This window comes from Emydura macquarii, unplaced genomic scaffold, assembly GCF_026122565.2.
Source record: "Emydura macquarii macquarii isolate MOO-44397 ecotype Brisbane River unplaced genomic scaffold, CSIRO-AGI_Emac_v2 contig_1483, whole genome shotgun sequence".
NCBI lineage: Eukaryota > Metazoa > Chordata > Testudines > Chelidae > Emydura > Emydura macquarii.
In genome coordinates, this window is record NW_027131620.1 from 16,066,784 (window position 1) to 16,088,555 (window position 21,772).

A 21,772-nucleotide genomic window follows, 5' to 3' on the forward strand; every position below is an offset into this window, starting at 1 on the left:
ACCTGAAAATTTGTATGAGAGAGAAGCACGCAAGCCATTGTGACATGCACAAAGCGTAATCCACTGTATGTTCTCTTTTAAACTGACCTGCATTAGAAAGATTTATAAGTATAAAGAAATATGAGTCATACCAGAAAAAGCTATTTTCCCCCAGATCACCACATAGGTAGCACCACTGTATTTCCCAGAAGTGCTATCCTTTTAGGAAGTCCACTCCTCCCCATCACCCTCAGCAACACCCTTTACAGCCACAAGAAGTACTGAAGGTATCAGCAGTTCTGATGTTTGCATGTGATTCTGTGGGGTTGGGATACTGACTGTTGGGTGGGGGAGAATTCTGGGTACTGGGCTAGAAGCAGTGTGATGGTGCTGCTGTGGCTTGCCTTTCACAATCACTACTGTAGAGGCTAAGTTATGGAGACACCAGTTACAACTTCATAGATAAAGCCCTTCATTAACAGCATTAATCAATTTCCCCCTAAAATTCCTGGGTTTTTTGAAAAAAAAAAACCGCATTTGGGTTTTGCCAATTTTCACCAAAATTTTGGCTCTCTCAGAACCCAGGAATTTTTCACAAGGGAAGCATACAGGGTTGTGCTGAACAGCTAGCAGATTCAGGAGGGGGCTCCATCCAGCAGGGGTGTCACTACTCGCAGGCTGCAGACTTCTGTCTGCCTGTGGACTCTGGCCCTCCAGTGCGGCCCCCTGTGCTTTCCCTGCTTAGTGGGAGCATGAGATAGGCATGGTCCCAGCAGCCAAGACTGACTGACCACTGCAACAGACCTGCAGGGAGTGGAAGGCTGCATCCTGTGAATACGGGCCCACTGCTGAACAGAGCCTCCTGTGGCCCTATTCGCTTCCTCGGTGCAGAGGGGAAGAAAAAGGGCAAGGAACCAGGTCTTGACAGTCGAGACACCCCAGACCACTGCAGCGGGTGGAAGGCTTCCTCAACTGCCACATAGCCTTCATCTTCATTTTTTTTTTTTTTTTTTTAAAACCAATTTTCTCCCAGTTTTTTCAAGTTTTTAAATAAAACCCAATACATTCCTGGGAAATAAAATAAAAAACAAAAATGAAGGGCCTTATCCATAGCTGAGAGTGTTGAGTTTTGCACTTAATGCAGGGATTCAACCTTTTAGGTATGAGGAATATAGCTTATCCTTCCCAAAGTAACAGCATTTCAGACTGGATTCCACAAAGGAACTTAGGCTCCTGATTAAACTGGAAGTTAAGGGCCTAAGCTGCTTTGTGGGTTCAACCCTTAGTGTCTGTCTACACTTTGAAGTGCTACAGTGACACTGCTGTAGCACTTCAGTGAAGACACTATGTTGACAAGAGGGCTCCACCCATTAGCATAGGTAATCCACTTCCCCAAGAGGCAGTAGCTAGGTCCCATTGACCTAGCACTGTCTAATCTGGGGGTTAGATCAGTTTAATTGCATTGCTCAGGGAGTGTGGATTTTTCACATCCCTGAGCAATGTAGTTATACCGACCTAATTTCCTAGCGTAGACCACACCTTAGTCTTTTTGTACAGAAAATAATTTCTTAGAACTTACAAGTACTGTCAATTGGTTACAGTTAAAGTTTTCAAATGGGTCTTTTAAGAAATTTAGCACCTTGTGCCAGACCATTCCACCCCCCAGATCCCCAAAATTATTTAATTACACGCATTGCCTATCTACAACTACAACTGTCCAGTAATGTACATTTTGGGTAGATTTGGTTAAATATATAGTTTTTTGAAAGGATTTAGTAATTGTGGTCTTGCCCCCTCTTTTTTGTAACTAGAAGGTTTTCCTTCAACAGAACCTGAAGAATAGTGTTCTTATGAAAGCCTCAGAGAGCTGCCCTCTTTCAAAATGACTGCTATCTCATATTGTCCTCAAAAAGGGCCTAACGCCACAGGCTTTCCTTAGTGAAGATGTCAACGGACTCCACTCCTCTACTCTTTTTTTTTTTTTTTTTTTTTTTTTTTTTTGCCTTTTTTGACTTCATAAGAGAATTCTGTCTTCCTTGAGAGTAGCTTTTTTTCACTCTTTGGGGAAGGAGACAGCAGACACCTTTGCTGAAACCTTCAGACCAGACAGATTGCCTCTCTACCGTATTTGCAGAGCACCCAGCACAATGGGACTGCCATCCTCCTAATTTGAGCCTCTGGGTGTTACCATAATATAAATATTTACTACTGTTAAATGCAGCCAGTGGCCTCAATCCCATTAAGAGCAAATGGTGTGATGGAAAATATGAGTTTCTCTGAAGGAGATTTTATGTGCCAGTCTATATTGAAAGTTGAGGCTGTAAAGCACGAAGGATTTTTTCTCCAAGAATCAGGCAGCACAGACAATACTGAAGGGGTTTATTTGCGATATTGGGAAGTCTGATAAATCAGCTTCAACTTCATGATGTTACAAAGATAACTTATATACAGTTTTTTCTCACTTAAACAATTCATTTACATTTCTCTTATTTACTTACAAATACAGACCTTGTTCTTCTCAGGAAGAACAGGGGTGATAAAGACAGAGACAGAACAGGATTTTTAACTATCCTTGGGGAGGGGAAATGGGTGAAATCTTTACAGATAAGAGGGTACATCACGGGGTGGGGGGGTGGAGCAGGGGTAAGAAATGTGCTGTTCTCATGGAAAGGCAGACCTTGAGGTTTTGTTATGCATGCCTGTTAATTATTGTGGGTTTCGGTTGGGCTGAAAATGGCTTCAAGTCTAAACAGTTCCCTCCTGTTTGACAAATTGAACCTATAAGTAAAATATAGTCAACACCTAACTTCTTTGATATTCGTGATCTACCTTAGGATTATAGGAGGAAGGTGGTGGAGGGGGGAGACAAAAAGCGGGAAACAGAGGTAAGGGGAAAAAAGCATAGTAAAGTTTTTAAGCATATGCTTAAAATAATCACACAATAATAGAAATTAGTAACACAAATATAGAAACAGTGCGGCCGTTATTTGTAAAATAGTCCACTGGGAGATAGGGCTGTACGACGAGCCAGAAGTCGAATCTTCCAAGCGGGTTACAGTCTGGGTGGAAAGTTGGACCTTTACACAGCCTTTAGCAGTGTTCTTATGAACAGCGGCAGACACAGAGGCAGCAGCAAGGACCACTTTAGCCAGCAGCTCTTTTGCTATTTGGGATTGCCATACCACCAAGGAAGTGCTGTCATTCCAGTGAAAATGCGGCCAGGCAAATAAATGTCATCTGGAGTGAAGGAGTCTAATCTGTAGACACATGGAGGAGTTGGCTGGACACTACAGTGGGCCGTAGTTGTAGAAGAAATATTCAAAGGTCAGAGAATAGAACAAAAGCAAATATAGTCAGCAGTTTCTGTACAACAATCCAAAGTTGTTATGAGCATGCCGCCACTGGCGGTAGGAAACAAAGACAGAAAGTCCTATCCGATAGGCAGTGTTGTTAGACCACACATGATAGATTTAAAATGAAAAGAGGAAGGAAAAACATGGGTGGGGATAACAAAAGGTTATGTAAAAAAGAAAATCAAAAGAGGGGGTGGAAGAAGTTTCAGGGGGTAGGGGGGAGGCAACAATTAACTGAGCAGATATATTTGCCAAGTTTGCAAGGTCAGAGAAAGAGAGGGTGTGGGGGAAAACCAAGGCATATATCTAACATATCTTCTTTAACATATTGAACAAATCACAAGCTAACATATCACAAGCACATCTCTTAGATTGGGATATAATCATATTGATTATGATATAAGAGGATTTAATTGCAACAGAATCCATCTATGGCTGCATCAATAGCAGTGAAAGAGTATAATAAGCCAGCATCGGTATATTTTAGGGCCTCGGTAGTCTGGCTTTTAACCAACGCATTGTAAGATCTATTCACATTGGCATGAAGTGAGTTTACCATGGAATCTGAGTTTTCAGATATTCCCCCAATGTCACCTAGGATGCCTCGCTTTTGTCTTTTTATTGCGTGGGTGTGAACAGTATACTGGTGCACTAGTAACTTTAACTGTTCTTGTAGCCATTGTAAAGAATTAGGGTTGTCAAAACATACATATTGTAATGGTACAGTAAACTCAGACAAATCATATTTAACTTTAACAGAAACCATAATTACATCATGTAGAAGTGTCTTATTAGATCCCAAATGAATAATACCATCAGGAGTTTGGGGTGGCTGCCACTTGGAGATTTTTTTGTGGAATCGTTGCAGCCTTTAATGTACCCCCCATTTTTAAGAGGGGTACCAAATGAAGTGAGGTAACCTTTATTAGTCCAAGAATCAAAGACAGTTATGAACTACCCCAAATGCATAGCGGCTCTGTGTGTAAATGGTAACAGCCTGGCCTTTTGCCAGGAGGCAGGCCTGTGTGTTAGTGCCACTAATTCGGCTACTTGAGCAGAGCAGGAAGGTGGCAAGGAACCCAAGCGAAGGCATGTACCTGACAGGTCACAAACTGCCCAGCCGGAACAAGGTTAACCGGCAACATCGTACTGGGATTTATTAACAAACAAAACAAGTTCAGAAGAGGGGAGTGGTTGTTGAGACACAAGTCGGTCCTGTATAATGGTGTCCTCAGAAGGAGGGTACTGATGAGGTTCCCCTGTTGTTGGCATTAAGGTAGCAGGATTAAGAAGGTTAGAATGTGCAATTGTAATGTGGGGGCTTAGAAGGGTGCATTTCCACTTGGACCATCGTGCTGAGGTGACCTTTGAGAAGCAGCCCCCATCCAAGATTTTGTGAACTGCATGAGGCACGAAAATTGTAGGGGGAGAGGGGGCTTCAGAAACCAAATGTGAGGAAACAGTAACGGCCCAGGAGGCTGCCTCTATGGCTTGAAGACAGTGGTTAAAAGCCAGAGTGGTCAAAAGCCAGAGATCAAGGTGGGTGGAATAATAGGCCACAGGGTGGCGCCTGTCGCTGTGATTCTGAGTGAGTACAGCAATAGCATGGCCATTCTGTACATGGGTTCAGAGCTTGAATGGTACTGACGGGAGGGGGAACCCGAGTGCTGGAGCTGAAAAGAGGGCTGTTTTAAGCTGCATTAAGCAGTGGTCATGCTCTGGTGACCAAGAGATGGGGTCCGAGGAGGCTTGGGCCCCTTTAAGAAGGTCATTGAGGGGTTGTGCTAAGGTGGAAAATGATGGGATATATTGTCTATAAAAGTTAAGGAGGCCCATTAACTTATGTAATTTTTCAATTGTTGTCGGCCGTGGGCGGTCTGAAGTGAGGGCTTTGGAGTCCTAGGAGACCATGTAACCCAGATATTGAACTGTAGGTAGAGCTATTTGAGCTTTTTGTGGGTTGGCCTTTTAAGCCTGCATTGGCTAAGTCCTGGAGTAGCATTTGAAGGGCACGTAAGTAGTTAAGAGACAGTGGAGGAAGCAAGCAATAAATCATTAACATATTGCAAACAAGAAGAATTGGCAGAAGCCCAGTTTACCAAAGAGAGGGCCTTTGCCATAACACGGTGAAAGAGGGTGGAAGAATTATGATGTCCTTGGGGCAAACGAGTCCAGCTGAACTGGGTGGGGCCAAAGGTATAGCAAACCAGTGTTGTGACTCTGGATGCATGGGGAGGCTCCAAAAGCCATTTGCAATGTCTAACACAGTGAAGATGCAGTAAGAATGATTAAGGCCCGAAAGGGCAACTGATGGGTCAGCTACAATGGGGGCAAGTTTAATCAGTATGCAGATAATGGTGCGGTAGTCGATGGTAAGGTGCCAGGAGCCACCAGGTTTTTTAACTGGCCAGATAGAGTTGACAGGGGAGGAAGAGGGAACAAGTATGTCTCGGTGGTGTAAAGAATGAATGTCACCTACTGCGTTTAAGGCCTCAAGCTTGAGAGGATATTGTTTGATAGGTGGGGGAAGTTGATCGGTAACCTGAATGGGTGGGCAGAGATAAGCAGGCACCAAGCTGCATGATAACTTGTCCTCAGATGGAAGGAAACCTGGAACATAATTCTTGGAAAGGGTTAGAGGTATTCCAGGTGAGAGTTACAAATTTAGCAGTGGCAATAGAAGAAAGACTTATTGCTGCAAAGGGGAATGGTTTATATGTATCAGACCAGGATCTTTTTTTTTTTTTTTTGCTTAATATAGTATACCACACAATGTTAGTAACAGGACAAACAGCACAAAACACAAAACAATCTTTGTTGCAATAATAAATTCATGGTGTTGTTCTTCAGCTGTTTTGCTGGCACCCACTTTTCTTGAAGTTCTGAAAAGACAAAAAACAATTTTTACCCCCTTTTGGGGGTGGCAGATTATTGCTTAAAATACTTCTTTCTTGGATGGTTGAATTTTGAGCTTTTTGGTTTCAAGTAGTTTGTTTATTGCCTAGATATGTCCATTATTTGCAGTTCCTTTGTGCTACTTTATTAGCAAAAAAAGGATCCAGATTCTTTTCCCATTCTTCTGGTTCTGGCTGCCTCTCTCACAGCCACAATTTTGGTCTTAGAAGATGCTGAACTTTATAAAACATGGATGTACCCAAAGGGTTAAATGCTAACCAAACCAATTCATCTGAAACCTACAAAACAGGATTTTTACAAACCAAGAGTGTTTTTTTAGATTTTTAAAACCATACAGATTTACACAATATATTTGCACACACACATTATTTATTTATTTTTTTCTTGCCCTGCTCTAATTATTTTAGTCGGGATTATTTACAGACCATTCCTTTGGGAAAATGACCTATTTTTCTTTTAGAATGGCTGCAAAGAAACCAAGAATTATTTTTATTTTCCAACAACATTTTTATTAGCCCAGATGTTATTATTTTAAGTACTGTCCCAGGGATCTGAATCCACAGAGTCTGCACTTACTCCTCTCCTTGCTCCTGCCACAATGCCCCTCTGGGCTCACAACATGTTTTCTTAATCTTTTTTCCTTGTTACTTTGGGATGGCTCCTGTAGTCAGTGATGCATGTGCCTTCTACCCCTGAAATAGTAATGTATTGTTTAGTAATGGGGCGGTCAGTAACGGAACCGGACACTCCCATGTCCACAAGAATTGTGCATAGCCGGCCCGTTATCCATGCTTGCAAATGTGGTCTCGAGAGGTTTATATTCACCTTCATAGCACTGACAGATAAGGGGGCCGCTGAATCCTAGCGGGTCATGGAGTTCAAAAGTCTAGCCATTTCTTTTCTGCTCAGGTGTGAATAGGGGTTGGCAGTGGGCTGACCTGCCGGCTGGGGTTGGTTACCGGGGGCCATCCGGATTGGGCATCCAGCTGCCCAATATCCAGTGCCCCCACAGATAAAACATGGCAAAGTGGGGGGGGGGGGAGTAGGAGCAGAGCCAGGACCGGACTGAAAAGGCAGAGTACTGCGGGGGTTCAATTGGCCGTAGTCCCGTCCCTGACTAGGGTTTTGGACTTTAGATCCGGGAGATCCTTTAATAAGCCCCTCATTTCCCCGATACTGAGAGGAATATGCTTATAAGTATGCTGAGCTGTTCTCTCCCTGTCCCGTCAATCGCATGGTTACTTGGAATGGGGCCAAGGGAGCGCTGGCATCAGGTTCTGGGTTAAATGGAGGAGGAGGAAGAGGTCAATTATCCTGAGTTCCCTCCGTGTGTGCCAGCTTCCATTTTTGTATTTGTTCTGTGAGCTGTTTCCAATTAATTTCTTTTTAGTTATTTTATTATTATTGTCTGAACCAAAATCGTTGTAATCCTCCTGTTGCATGATAGCAGTAATATGATGTGCAGAGGAGTTACATTCTTTCATTTAATTTATGGTCCAGATCTGTCTTTTGGCTCTGCACTGATGTGAAAGCCTCTTGAAGTTCCTCTAACTCCTTTACCTTTCTTGCATATTAACAGTAAAGTATTACAACTCCTTTCTCTAGCTTTCCTTTTGTCTGACCAGACCATCATAACAAACTGTCTTTCACACTTATACCGGTCCAGCCATCTTTTACCATAGATTTTTGAACCTTTGCATGTTTTTCTTTTAGAAATTCAATGATTTGTCCTCCCGTTGAGGACATCACTGAAGCACCCCGGGGCAATTCGTACGACACTGTCACCCAGCTTCCTAAAACCCACTTAAATGGTGTTTCAGGGGAATCAGCCAAGCACACCCTTGTACTCAGCACTTACTAAAGCACACACTGGTGCTCAGCACTTGGCAATGCAGCCTTCGCCGAAGCGATCCCTGCACCCTGAAAACCCTACTAAAGCACACACTGGTGCTCAGTACTTGGCAATGCAGCCTTCACTCAAGTGATCCCTGCACCCCAAAAACATGGCCAAAACTACAACCCCAAAACACAATCCCTGTTCAGTCCTCGTCTATGTGCCTTATACATGGTTCGTTTTATAAAAGAGAGGGTGCAAAGGGGTATCTCAGGGAGTCCCAGACCAAGGTGCGCACCAGAGGTGGTAAGTATAAAATGTACTCACTTCTGTCCTTGGTTGTGGGAAACACTCAGAGGATCCCAGTTGCACCCTGCTCGCTGAACCAAATTGTAAAGCATGAAAGATTTTTTTCTCCAAGAATCAGGCAGCACAGACAATACTGAAGGGGTTTATTTATGATATCGGGAAGTCTGATAAATCAGCTTCAACTTCATGGTGTTACAAAGATCACTTATATACAGTTTTTTCTCACTTAAACAATTCATTTACATTTCTCTTATCTATCACAAGGGGGGTCAGTGGAGCGGGGGTGTAAGAAATGTGCTGTTCTCATGGAAAGGCAGACTTTGAGGTTTTGTTATGCATGCCTGTTCATTATTGTGGGTTTCGGTTGGGCTGAAAACGGCTTCAAGTCTAACAAGGCTTTTGGTTATAAAGTGTAATATCAAAAAACAAAAACAAAAAAAACCTACACAAAAAAAAAAACAAAACACATTTTGAAAGTTTCTTTAAAAAAAAAAACTTGTTGCACTACATTTACTCAATCAGGAAGGATAGGGGCAGAAAACTGGGGTGTGCAGACAGGAAAATGTAATGAATGATGTTGAGAGCAGAGTCAGAAAAGAACGGTTACTTACTCTGTAGTTAATATGGATCCCACTGAAGGTGCCCATATGCCTCATGTGAGAGATCAGATATTTTTCAATAGCAGCATCTGTCAAGGCCACAAATGGAGCCTGTGCCTCTCTGTACTCCTGTATAAGGGCATAAAAGGCTGCCACCCTCCCTCAATTCCTTTGTAATTCAAAGCCCACATTGCTATGAACTTCAAAAAGCAGGGATAAAACATGGGTCATGGGAGTCACACTGACAACATCACGAAAATTAAAAACCCATTATACAGTTACTGTAGATTCATTCTTCATGTGTCAATTTGGATTCCACAGTAGGCGACTGGTAAGCAGCATCTCCTCCAGATGGTGGGAACAAGGAGTGACAGTGGCATCAGTCAAATAATAATTAAGAGTTCTTCCAAATTTGGCATCAGACTTGACCAGTGTGTCAAGGGCATAATGTTTGAAAAAAAGTCAATGGGCTGCTCCCTGTTGCTGCTTCACATAATCGGTAAAGCAGGCTGAAGATGCTGCATGTGCCCTGGCAAAGTGTGCTCCAACAGTTGGTCAGAAGCATCAATATGTTGAATACAAGACTAAATACGACTGCATTGTAGTATAACCTGCTGATATTGCTGCAAGATGAACTTTGCAAGAACTAAATGCTAATCCAGCCTGTTTTGGGTGCAGTTTGTAGTTGAGGATCTATGGCATGAGAGTCTCAACTAGGTCCAGATTACATCATCCTACCTATATAAAGAACCATTTCCATTTGAAGTAGTTCTTCTTACTAGTAGCTTTCTGATCTGTATGTGGCTTCTTTGACTTGTTGAGAACAGTCTCTGTCAGCCATGCTCATCTGGCCAACATCCAGGTTGCCAGGTACGACTGTAGATGTGGATGCAATGTCTGGCCGTGGCTCTGTGCAATCATGTCTGGGCAAATCAGGGGATAGATGGGGGACCAAACAGACACATGCAGAAGGTCTGACAGCCACAACTGCCTCAGCCAATAGGGAGCTGTCACAGAATCAGTATGGTTTTGTCCCACCTGATTTTAGATATCATCCAGGAGAATCAGGAAAATCAGAAAGTCATATAGGAGGGTTGGAGCCCTAGTTACAGAAAGGTACCTGGTAAAAATCCTGGGCTTGTGCCTCCTTTGGAACAGATCTATTGAGGGAATCCCCCATTGGGAAAATACTGGCTCTAAGATGGATGTCTGTAGCAACCACTCATGGTTGGTTACCATGTGCCTCTTTGGGAAGCCTGTCAGCCATTGATGATATATGGAAAGGGTAAGGCTAGTGAGGTTACTGTGGTGACATCATCAAGTCCGTGATCCAAAGGTTTCCTGCCACAGAAGGGATGATTATGCATCTCCATGCTTATTGATGTAGTGTATTGTGGACAGGTAGTCCATCAACATCTGCACTATGTAGGCCCTTAGGGCAGGCAACAATGCCATGCAAGCCAGCCAGATGGCTCTGCGCTTCAGATCATTCAGATGAAGTTTCAAATCATCCTGGGACCAGATGCCCTTCACCTGTAGATGGTCCAGGTGGGCATCCCAATATGCCTCAATGCACTTGTGATGAGAGTCATAGAAAGAGGTTGATGACAAGATAATACTATTCCATACATTCTCTGGGTCCAGCCACCAAATGAGTTTTATACTATCTGGAGTGGAACCCTGACTCATTTGACCACATGATGCTTGGACAGGGAGTACACAGATCTCATTTACAACTGCAGGAGAATACTGTTAAGCGGGAAGCAAGAGGGAACTGAGGGAGGGCTGGGGTTGCCCCATCCTTTATGCTTATGTACTAGAAACATGAGGAGGCACAAAGGCATTTGTCTGGCCCTGACAGACATTGCTATTCAAAGATATACATGGCACCTGAGGCATGTGTGATTGTATATCTTCAGTGGGATCCACATTGACACATACTCAGAGAAGAACTGAAATGTACAAGTCTGGTTGCTTAATGTTGCTCTGACGATACAAAGCAGCTGTAAACCCAATTTAAACTAGCCCTTATTCTCTGGCAGATTGGCACTGCCCCAGAGTGATGCAAAGCCCTCTGAGTGTACTGGTAAATCTAGCCCTAAAAGAAAGGTTGATACTACATATCTTCAAGTCATTAGGAATGTCACATGGCAGTATTCTCTTTAGGTTTCTTGTTTAGTATTCATGTATAATTTTATTTTTTTTTAAAAAGAGCTTAAAAGTTAAAAATTCCTATACAAAAAACCGTGTAGAAGAAATATAATATGTCAAGACATGGAAATGTGTTGTTAGGGCACCAAACAATATTAATTCTTACCTTACACCACTATGGAAAAAAAGTGTCTTTAGAAATCAGTTTAATCTAATCTGTGACCACAAACAGTAGAATGCATTACTCATATTGTGGGATACCAGCACTAGGCTCAAGGAATTGTGGGAACTTGACCCCAAACTCCCATAATTTCATTTCAACTATCCCATAATATCCATGCTTTTAAAAAGAGTTCCCAGAGTTCCTTGCCTGACTTTTTTTCTGACATCTTGCTAGCAGAATCATGGATTCAGCAGAACTAAGCAGAGTTGTGGTCTGTTTGTGAGACAGGGCACACAATTCTTCTCTATTTGTGGAACTTGAATTACTCACCTCTTCCAGAGTGGTAAGTGATGCCGCAATGAAGCAAATGAGATAACAGAGGAGAAGGAAGAAAGGATAACGCAGACAGTACATTAAAGTCATAAGACACTGTAGGCATTCACTCACCAGTTCCACGTAGCGAAGAGGCATTTCTGGGCTGGTGAGATAAGCACTGAGCGGTGGGAATCACATTGTGATGCAGAACTGCAATAATCACCAGCGGTGGCAGAACTTTTGGATATGGAAGGCCACATTCCTGGATCTTTTCTACAGAGCTCACCCCAGCCCCCCAGCACAAGAGACCCCAGAACAAGAGCTGCTTTGCTAGTGGAAAACCAGATGGCAATCATGCTCTGAAAGCTTGCAGTCCCACACTGTTAATGGTCAGTTTGAGATTGGAAAATCCAGAATGGAGACACAGCTATCATACAGGAGTGCAAGGATATTACATCTCCTGCTACACAGGACTGAGACTCGGGGCACTGTTCAAGAAAGAGGGATTTCAAGCAAAATGCATCCTGAACTGAGGTGGGATGGTAGATGGAATGTGTATCCTGATTTTGGCCCTCTCTCTCACCTTGCCACTAAGTACGTGAACAGAAAGGGTTACTCTTTCATGCTTATACAATCACAGGTGGATCACCAGGGACATTTCTCTGACATTAACTTTAGCTGGTCAGGGAAAAGGCTTACATATTTAGGAATACAAGATTTTTGCAAAAGATGAGGCAGGGACATTCTTCCTGGACTGGCATATTCACATTGATAGCTTGAAATGCCAATAGTGATTATAGTGGTCCTGGTCAATCCTATTTCTGTGGCTCATTAAACCATGCACTGGACACCCAGACAGCACCAGGATGACTGTTGAGTGTGCAAAGGATGCTGACAATACCTCATAACTAGGCTGCATCTTCTTATTCTTATATATTATTGCTACATGTTGTGGATTACACATTTGTGAAAGCAAAGAGGAAAACATTACCAGCAACATGAAAGGGGTGAAATGGAAAGACTGCTTTTGACCAGCCAGACAAAAAGGCCGTTAAAAAAGCCTACCAAGGAACTGTACAGGTTGAGGAAGGCCTTAAAAAGAGCAACAGTATGCCATAGTATTGCAGTGTGTCCTAGTACTGCAGCATATTGCTTCTGCATACTTCATATATTTGACTTGAATTGGGATATTTATAAATTCCAGCTGTGAAATCTGGAGAGAGGTGACTGGTGTTTTGGCCTACATAATTTCTGTTTAGGGACACCCAATATATTATTTTCAAAAATGATTGAGTGCAAAAGCAAGCCGTAAACTCAAATAAAATCTTTATTACATGTATTAAAATAAAATACTATGTGCTTGATAACTGATCCTACAATAATCAGAGGTCAATATATGTATAATCATAGGTCTCATTTTCCACAGGCATTCAGTGAAAGAGATAAAGCTATGCTGCTGCCTTTGGGTGTGTGTACGGAATGCATAAGCTGATGGGAAGGAGGTCTTTGGGTATTTTATTCCACATTATTGTGCAACACCTGTGGTTGTTGCTTGAGCAGAATCATAACATCCTGATATAGTTCTTGGTGCACGTCTCAGTCCTTCTGCTTTTCCTCAAGCATGCAGTCCTTCCGACCATGATCCTTCTGCTTGGTCTCCATAATGGGATCTCTCCAACTTCTAGTCTCCATCAGCAGCATCTGGATAGCTCAGGATCAGAGTATATCCTAGAAAATGTCTCTTTTGTCCTCTCGAACAATCTCAATGACATCACCGTGTCCAGATCAACAAAATTCTCTGCAAGGGAAGAAGGGCTGTCCCCATAGCCTAGTTCTGCAAGCAAAAGAAAAACTTCCTCTACACCAGCGTTTCTCAACCGGTGGTACTTACGAGAAGGCTGGGTGGTATGCGAGCCGTACCGCGCCGCCGAATCCGCCGCCGGAAGTGCCCTCCCGCCCGCCCTTGCGAAACTTTGCCGCGGAACATGGGCAAACGGCGGAAGGGTTTCGGCGGCGGGTATTGTTTCTCCCATGTCTCTCCCCGCCGCCGCAAAACCCCGCCGCAAATCCCTCCCGCCGCCGCGAAACCCCGCCGCTGCCGCACGTCCCCTCCCTTTTTTTCCCCGAGTGGTACTCGGGTCAGGTACAGTCAGATCAAGTGGTACTTGACCTGACTGTACCTGGCCCGAGTGGTACTCGGGGAAAAAAAGGTTGAGAGCCGCTGCTCTACACAAAGCATGAAGATTTGTTTTATTGGACTAGGGAAACCAGACTTAAAACCAAATCACTATCCTTTGCAATGTGTACTATACATGTGTATGCTTAAAAATAGGTATTCCAACTGGACAGTCATTGATTGCTTTTTATGCTCATGTATCAGTGTCAGTTTCTTTGTTTGTTTGCAATGAATATGATATGTGGTGTTTTATAATAGAATTTCAGCCATCTTGGTGTCAAAACATGATGGCTACTAAGTTACTTTAATATTTTTATTTTATTACCAGTATGTAGTTTTATTTGAAAACTGGCTATTTTAAAAGCCAATTCCTTTGCTCGCTGACTGTGCACTAAAGGCTGCCCTTTCAAAAAAAAAGGGGGGGGGGGAAGAGGGCCCAGGAGGTTTCAGGCATCATGGGGGGTGGGAGTCAGGGTCTGGCCTGGTTCCAACTGCATACTGAGCTGGTCGTTCTCTGAAAGGATCTGCATACTTCTCCCAATTCCCCTTCTCCTCCTTGCCAGGCACTGCAGGGATTTCCTCCTCTGGGTCTTGAAATGTGTCCATTGTCACTTTTAGGGTGGTGCTGGGGTCTCTGCCACATGTGGAATGCAGCTCAGTGCAGAACTGGCAGATCTGTGGGTGGACCCAATTTTTTGTTGCCCTCCCTTGCCTTCTGGTACAGCTGATGAAGGTCCTTCACCCAGCATTGCTTCTCTCCCTGTTGTAGCTTAGGGCTTGCTTCCCCTCTTTAATATCTGCACACACACCTTATTCCTGTGGTTGTCCTGCAGCTGGATTTGTACATCTCCTTCTCCCCACACGCCAAGATGATTGAGGATCTTCTTTTCCTGGTCCAGGCAGGAGCATGAGATTTAGATGATGCTCTCTATCTTTGCACTTAGCCATTCTCTCTGTTCAAAAAGGTGGACTACTGGATGCACTTACAAAGGTGGGATACCAGGAAAAAAGGTATTTCCAAAACACACTGAGAATTTTAAAATGATCAGAGCTCTGGTCACCGTGACTCCTAGGCAGTTACTTCAAAACTGTGACTGGCATGGAGAGAAGGCACCATGGGACTGTTGCTGGAGAACTGTTAACTGACACAGGCAATGCCACATCCACACTGGCATTTTGACAGTAGAATTATGTCTGCTGAGGACTTTGGCCATTTGCACAAGTGGTTATATTTGGGCAACAGAAGAGCTGGGTTTTGCCAGTTTACATCAAATTTGGGTGTGGATGCATGCAAACCTGCGTCAGAAAAGACAGCTTCTGTTGACAAAAAATTTAGACCAGGCCCAAGAGTGCTTTTTTGTCATTTAGGATAATTCACTTCCAAAGTGGATTAACCTACACCGCACAAAGAAGCTCTTAATGTGGAACAAAAAAAATGATCACCTGCAGAGTAGATTATGCACTTTAAATTCACACTAATTTCTCTGAGTGCCCCATGTAGACAAGCCGTTAGTAACAATTCCTAAATATGAATAAAATACTTCTGAATATTAGGATACTTTTTCACTTGATGAATAATGATCAACTTTCCATAAGGTATTTCTATCTTAAGTCATTATCAGTTACTTTCAAAAATACAGATTAATCAGGAACTATTTTTGGGTGTCTTTGCTATACTTGGTTATATGCCATAGAGTAGGTTAATACTTGAAAATTCTCAACACCAACTTCTTCCATCAATAAAGATGCAGCACTGCTTGGACTCACTACATTCCAAGGCCAGAAGGGACCATTACGATCATGTAGTCTGACCTCCTGTTTAACAAAGACCATAGAACATCCCCCAAAATAATTCCTAAAGCATACATCTTTTAGAAAAACATCCAAACTTGATTTTAAACTTGCCAGTGAGAGAATCCACCACAACTCTTGGTAAACTGTTCCACTGTTAATTGCTCTCACAGTTAAAAATGTATGCCTTATTTCCAATCTGAATTTGTCTAGCTTCGACTTCCAGCCATTGGGTCATGTTATACCTTTTTCTGCTAGAATAAAGAGCTCACTATCAAATATTTGTTAGACTTACAGACTGTAATCAAATCAGCCCTTAACCTTCTCTTTCTTAAGCTAAATAGATTGTGCTCCTTGAGTCTAATCACGATAAAGCACGTTTTCTAATCCTTTAATCATTATTGTGGCTCTTCTCAGAGCCCTCTCCAATTTATCAACATTCTTCTTGAATTGTTGATACCAGAACTGGACACAGTATATCAGTAATGGTCACATCCTCAGTGCCCAATATAGAGGTAAAAACCTCTCTATTCCTACTCAAGGATCCCATTTATCTATCCCAGGATCTCATTAGGTCTTTTGGTTACAGTGCATCACTGTGAGCTTACCTGCTGATGATTATCCACTATGACCGCCAAATGTTTTTCAGAGTCACTGCTCTCCAGAATAGCATCCCTCCTCCTCCCCCCCCCCCCCAATCATGTAAGTATGGCCTACATTCTTTGTTCCTAGATGAATACCTTTACTTTTAGCCATATTAAAACGCACATTGGTTGTTTGCTCCCAGTTTACCAGCAATCCAGATCACTCTGAATCAGTCACCCGTCCTCTTCATTATTTAGCACTCCCCCAATTTTTGGGTCATGTGCAAATTTTATCCATAATGATTTTATGTTTTCTTCCAGATGAATGACAAAAAAAAAGTTAAACAACATAGGACCAAGCATTGATCTATGCAGGATCCCACTGTAAACACATGCACTTGATAATGATTTCTTGTTTAAAATTATATTTTGAGATCTATGAGTTGACACACATTCAGTGGATTAAATAGTGGCTATGTTTATTTTACATTGTTCTGGGGTTTTTTTTAAATCAAAATGTTATGTGGTACCAAATTAAACACCTTACAGAAGTCAAAGTACATTATGTCAAACAGTATTACCTTTATCAACCAAACTTGTAATCAAGTTAGCTTGACAGGATCTATTTTCCATGAACTCTTGCTGATTTGCATTAATTACATTACCCTCCTTTAATTCTTTATTAATCAGGTCTCCTATAAGATGCTCCATTATCTTGCCCAAGGTAACATCAGGGTGACAGGCCCATAATTACCTGGATCATCCCATTTACCCTTTTTAAGACCCCAACACAACAGTAGCTGTCTTCCAGTCTTCTGCAACTTCCCCAGTGCTTCAAAACTTATTGCAAAAAAAATCAACATTAACAGTCCAGTGAGCTCTCAGCCAGCTCTTTAAAACTCCTGGATCCAAATTATCTGGCCTGCTGATTTAAAAAAGCGTCTAACTTTAGCAGCTTCTGTTTAATATCCTCCAGAGTTACTCATGGAATGGAAAGAGTATCATCATCATATGATGAAACTGTACCATCTGTTTTTTTCCTAAATATGGAACAGAAATATTTATTGAATGTTCTGCCTTTTCTGGATTATTATGGATAATTTTATCATTTCCATTAGTAATTCTAGAACTAATAATCCATCTAGAATCCTAGAACTATGCCCTGTTTTGGTGGAAAAGCCTATATATAACCTATGTGAGAAGTGGAAAATGTGGACAAAACAAAACAAATAATTTGCTGACGTTCTCAGAATCATTCCAATCCATCAGAAAAGTGAAGACACTACAGTTACTGCAGGACATCTTAGTTAGAGAAGAACAGCTTGATATAGTGCTGTTCTGATGTATAAGAACTGTTCTTTGATACTGTGTGAAAAGCTTTCCAAGTCTATAGCAAGAACTATAGCAAGTATATTCAGAACAGTATTTAGACAAATAAAACATGTATGTGCAGCTGGTAGTGACACCCAGAGTTAAGGTTATCTTATACTTTCCATTACAAGACCTTATTTTGAATTTCAACTTTGCTAAACTTCAACCATCCTGGCTTTTCCCATACCAGTCCTCTGCCCCCACATTAATTTTTGTTGTTGTTTAAAAAAAGTTGTCTATGCAAAAAACATTCAACAGTTTCTCAGGATGAGATAAGGGAAAAATATGTTGTTGTACCCATGTTTAAAAAGTCTTTCAACTGTTTTGTTCAGAAGTTCTAGTACCGCCATGCTTTGAAGCAACTACTTCAAATTTGGCCACTGGACAAGACATCACATTAGTGTCAAGGATATGCCTTTTGTTATCCCCATCAAAATCCACCCAAATATGTTCAGAAAAATCAGAGTTGCACATGCTCAGTTGAGGCTTTGTAGTTTGACAGATAAATTCTCTGAAAATTCTGACTGTACTGGGCATGCTCCAGGACAAGACAGCAGAGGCTAAGCAGGACTTCCCCTCCTGTTGCTTCTCCTGATTGCCAGGAACCACTGACAGAGACATAGTCAAGCTTCAGGGATATGTGCTGGGGCAGAGGCAGAAGTGGTACACAGGTGGACAGGGGGAAAAAAAAACGGTCTATAGCCAGCAGAGAACACTGCTTTCCAGAACCTGGAATAGACCCATGATTCTTAAGTCTCCGCATTCCTGTGTTGCCTAGCAAATAGTTACAAAATCCAAAGTGTGCATCTCATACCCCTTTAGTGGCTCATTCACAGAGGATAAACAGCCTTTTACTGCTATCAGTTATGCCATTAGCTCAAGTGGCAGAGACTGGTGTGGAGAAAATAAATGAGGAAATGTTATTTACTCCTCCTCCTAACACAAGAATGAGGGGACATCAAATGAAATTAATAGGCAGCTGGTTTAAAATGAACAAAAGTAAGTATTTCTTCACAATGCACAGTCAGCCTGTGGAACTCCTTGCTAGAGGATGCTGTGAAGGCCAAGACTATAACGGGCTTCAAAAAAAGAAGCAGATAATAGCTATTAGCCAGGATAGGCAGGGATTGCTGTTTGCCAAAGCCTGGGAATGGCTGATAGGATGGATCATTTTATGATTAACTGTTGTACTCATTCCCTCTGAAGCACCTGGCATTGACCACTGTTGGAAGAAAGGCTACTGGGCTAAATGGAGCGCTGGTCTGATCCAGTATGGCCGTTCTTATGTTAGAGATGTGTGCTGTGGATCTAAAGGTTCTAACCTTGCTGATGACTCAGGGGTTGGTAGTAGAGGAAGGAGTCCATACAGTTGCACATGATGTATTATGCTTTGGATTGGTTGTTTTTTTTTGTTTTTTTTTAAACTTAGGAAGTTACATTCAAAACCACCATTTTAAAAGAAAATTAAGGTTTCAGTCAAGCACCCAGATGTTGTGAAATGCCAGAATTAAGTCTGCTTATGATAACCTTTAATTACAATATCATATACTATTTTTTCACCATAGGATCCCAGCCTCACTCAGTACACAAGATGGGCAGTGCTGAGGGAATGAATTTAGCTTCTGTAGTAAATATGACTTGTCTATGGAACCCCTGCCTCATTTGTTGCAGGAAATGAAAGATATGTTGTAAGACAGGGGCTGCAGAAAGATAAAGGATAGCCTCATGATTATGACAAGTGAATGACACTCTAAAGAATTAGATTTTATCCCTGCCACTACCACAAAGTTCTTATATGCTGGGAAAGCCACTTAATTAGTAGCCCTCTGTGAAAAGTTGTTTGTATGTTCCTTATTTTATTAGTGCCCAACTAGAAACACCTGGGGTTAAATTGACCAAAGTGCAGGCATTCACAATTGCAACTGAAGTCAAAGGTAAATGTGCACTGAATATAACAAGTGCTGTAAAAACGCTAAGGACTCTGAAAAATACTAGGTTTTAAGTGTCTCAGGATATGCACCCAAAATTGACACTTTTGACCTCAGTTTCTTTGTGCCTCAGTTCCCCATCCACACTTCAAAGGATATATTATAAAGATAAGTTCATGAAGCAGTCAATACCATAGTGAGTATCAAGAAAAACCCATGAGGAAATCAATAGTTTTGTACTCAGTGGAGTGTTTGGATTGTGTGCAGTAAATATGGCATGGAAGACGTACACTAAATAACGAGAACAAAGAAATACTGAAGAGGTAGCCATTCAGCAAGCACAGCCTACCGTGTGCAGAGAATGGGGCAACTGTCCTATCAAAAAAATAGTACATGATCATGTAATTTAAGATTGTATCATAATACATATGTACATTATACAAGCAACCTTAATTCTGGCATTTTCTTACTTTTGAGTGCTTGACTTTGCATCCTTAATATTTTTAACATAGGTTTTACATGGGACGTAATAGAGAAATATGTTGTTAAAACTCCTGTTCACATCCAGCACTTTTATAGGAAGTTTTCTGTCTGACAGAAGAAAATTTGGTATACCCAATATGTTGCACACCCTTTTGTTTGAAGGCAGCTAAGTTCTGTTCCTCTACAACTACAGTCTTAACACTCTAGCTTTGACAGACAGTTCAGATGACCATACTTCTCTTTGCAGCATTAATACAATAATATCTTTACAAAATGGTCCTTTATTCCTTCAAAGGCAGGAAAGAGGTAGCACAGATAACCAAACACCAAGTTACTATAAATAACAGTCAGAACTCTGCCAATAAGTTCTCAAGCAGGTCAAACTAACTTTAGTTGTCTGAAACTCATATTTCCTTCTAATTAGCAGGATAGATTTCACATCTTCAACAGTTATTTAAATCAATTAAAGGTAAATATAAAATGTAATAAGGTAAGAAACAAATGGGTTTTTCACTGTTATCCTGCAATAAACATTTAAGCAGCCTAATCTACCATTACATAATAAGTATGCACTTTGTTAAGAGTTTCCTTGAGAATGCAAATGCCAGTAGACATTTTACTTTTGTAGTAACCACAATAAAATGATTGTGTTTCATAAAATCAGGAACCTCTGACCTCAAAGCAACAAGAAATGAGATTAATACACACTTCCAGTTCTGTCATTAATATTTCGTTTTTGTTGTTGTTTTTTTAATGTCAATCAATGGGCTTTAAATAAGTGCCATACAATCTCGCTCTACCAAACACACTACTGAAGAGACTAAAAACTATAGATATTTTTCATGGCACTTGAAGATATGATCTCTGAATATTGCATGTAACAAGAAATACTGTCTGTAAGAAAGACTTTCTAAGGACACCTATGCAGGGAGATCCTTGGGGCAGCAGCACAAGCATGAGAGGGAATTTGAGGAAACAGACAATTTTGTTGATTTAAATCTGCAGTTGCCTAGTAGCAGACACACTGATGCTGTCCATCTTCAGACTCAGGAAGATTACACTAGTGTTTTACAATCAGAATGCTATCTCCTGAATTATAATGGCTAGAAGCTTAATTGAATTTAAAATTAAAGCTTAAGTTTTCAAAGAAGTTGATAGCATACATTTCTTAGTCATCAGAGCCAGGTTCTCATGTTCCTGGATGAATGGATTTTTCAAACCATGATCTCAACAACTGTTGAGGTCTAGCATGATCAGAACAGCCAAGTAACCCTGATCTAAAATCTTCAGATCTTTCATGACATTGACAAGCACAGCCCACTCCAAATGAAGCCCAGAGTGGATCCTATAACGTTTGTTCATGGTCATCAGGAATCAAGTAGTTACAGGTTTCTCAATCAACTTTCCCAAAAATTGTATTACTATGTAAAAATCTTGCTACATAAGATCACTGTAGCTTTGCCTATTTTGTATACATTTAATTGACAACAATCCCACTATGTAGATATATTTTGCATCAGACAGGAGAACATATCAGAAAATATTGTTCACTGAATACATCACCATAAGGCACAGCTGAATATTCCAAGCACAACCTACACTTAGAATTAGTCTACAGAGTTTTTGTCCTGGCATAACTGTGTCAGTTAGGGGTGTGATATTTTATTGATATAGTTATACTGGTATAAACTCACTATTGATGTAATTGTACTGATGTAGAAGTGCTTATACTGCTTAATCTCCTTTCTGTACAGGAACAAGCTATATCAGTGTTACTGTGTTAATGCTACAGGGGCTGTAAACTTTTGTGTTTACACAAG

At 41.4% G+C, this 21,772-nt stretch overlaps 1 protein-coding gene across 2 annotated transcripts in view; it reads right to left on the reverse strand.

Moving 5' to 3' along the window:
* Positions 1-21,772, reverse strand: part of LOC137157120 (translocating chain-associated membrane protein 1-like) — a 51,916-nt gene that overhangs the window by 27,103 nt on the left and 3,041 nt on the right. The window lies entirely within an intron of this gene.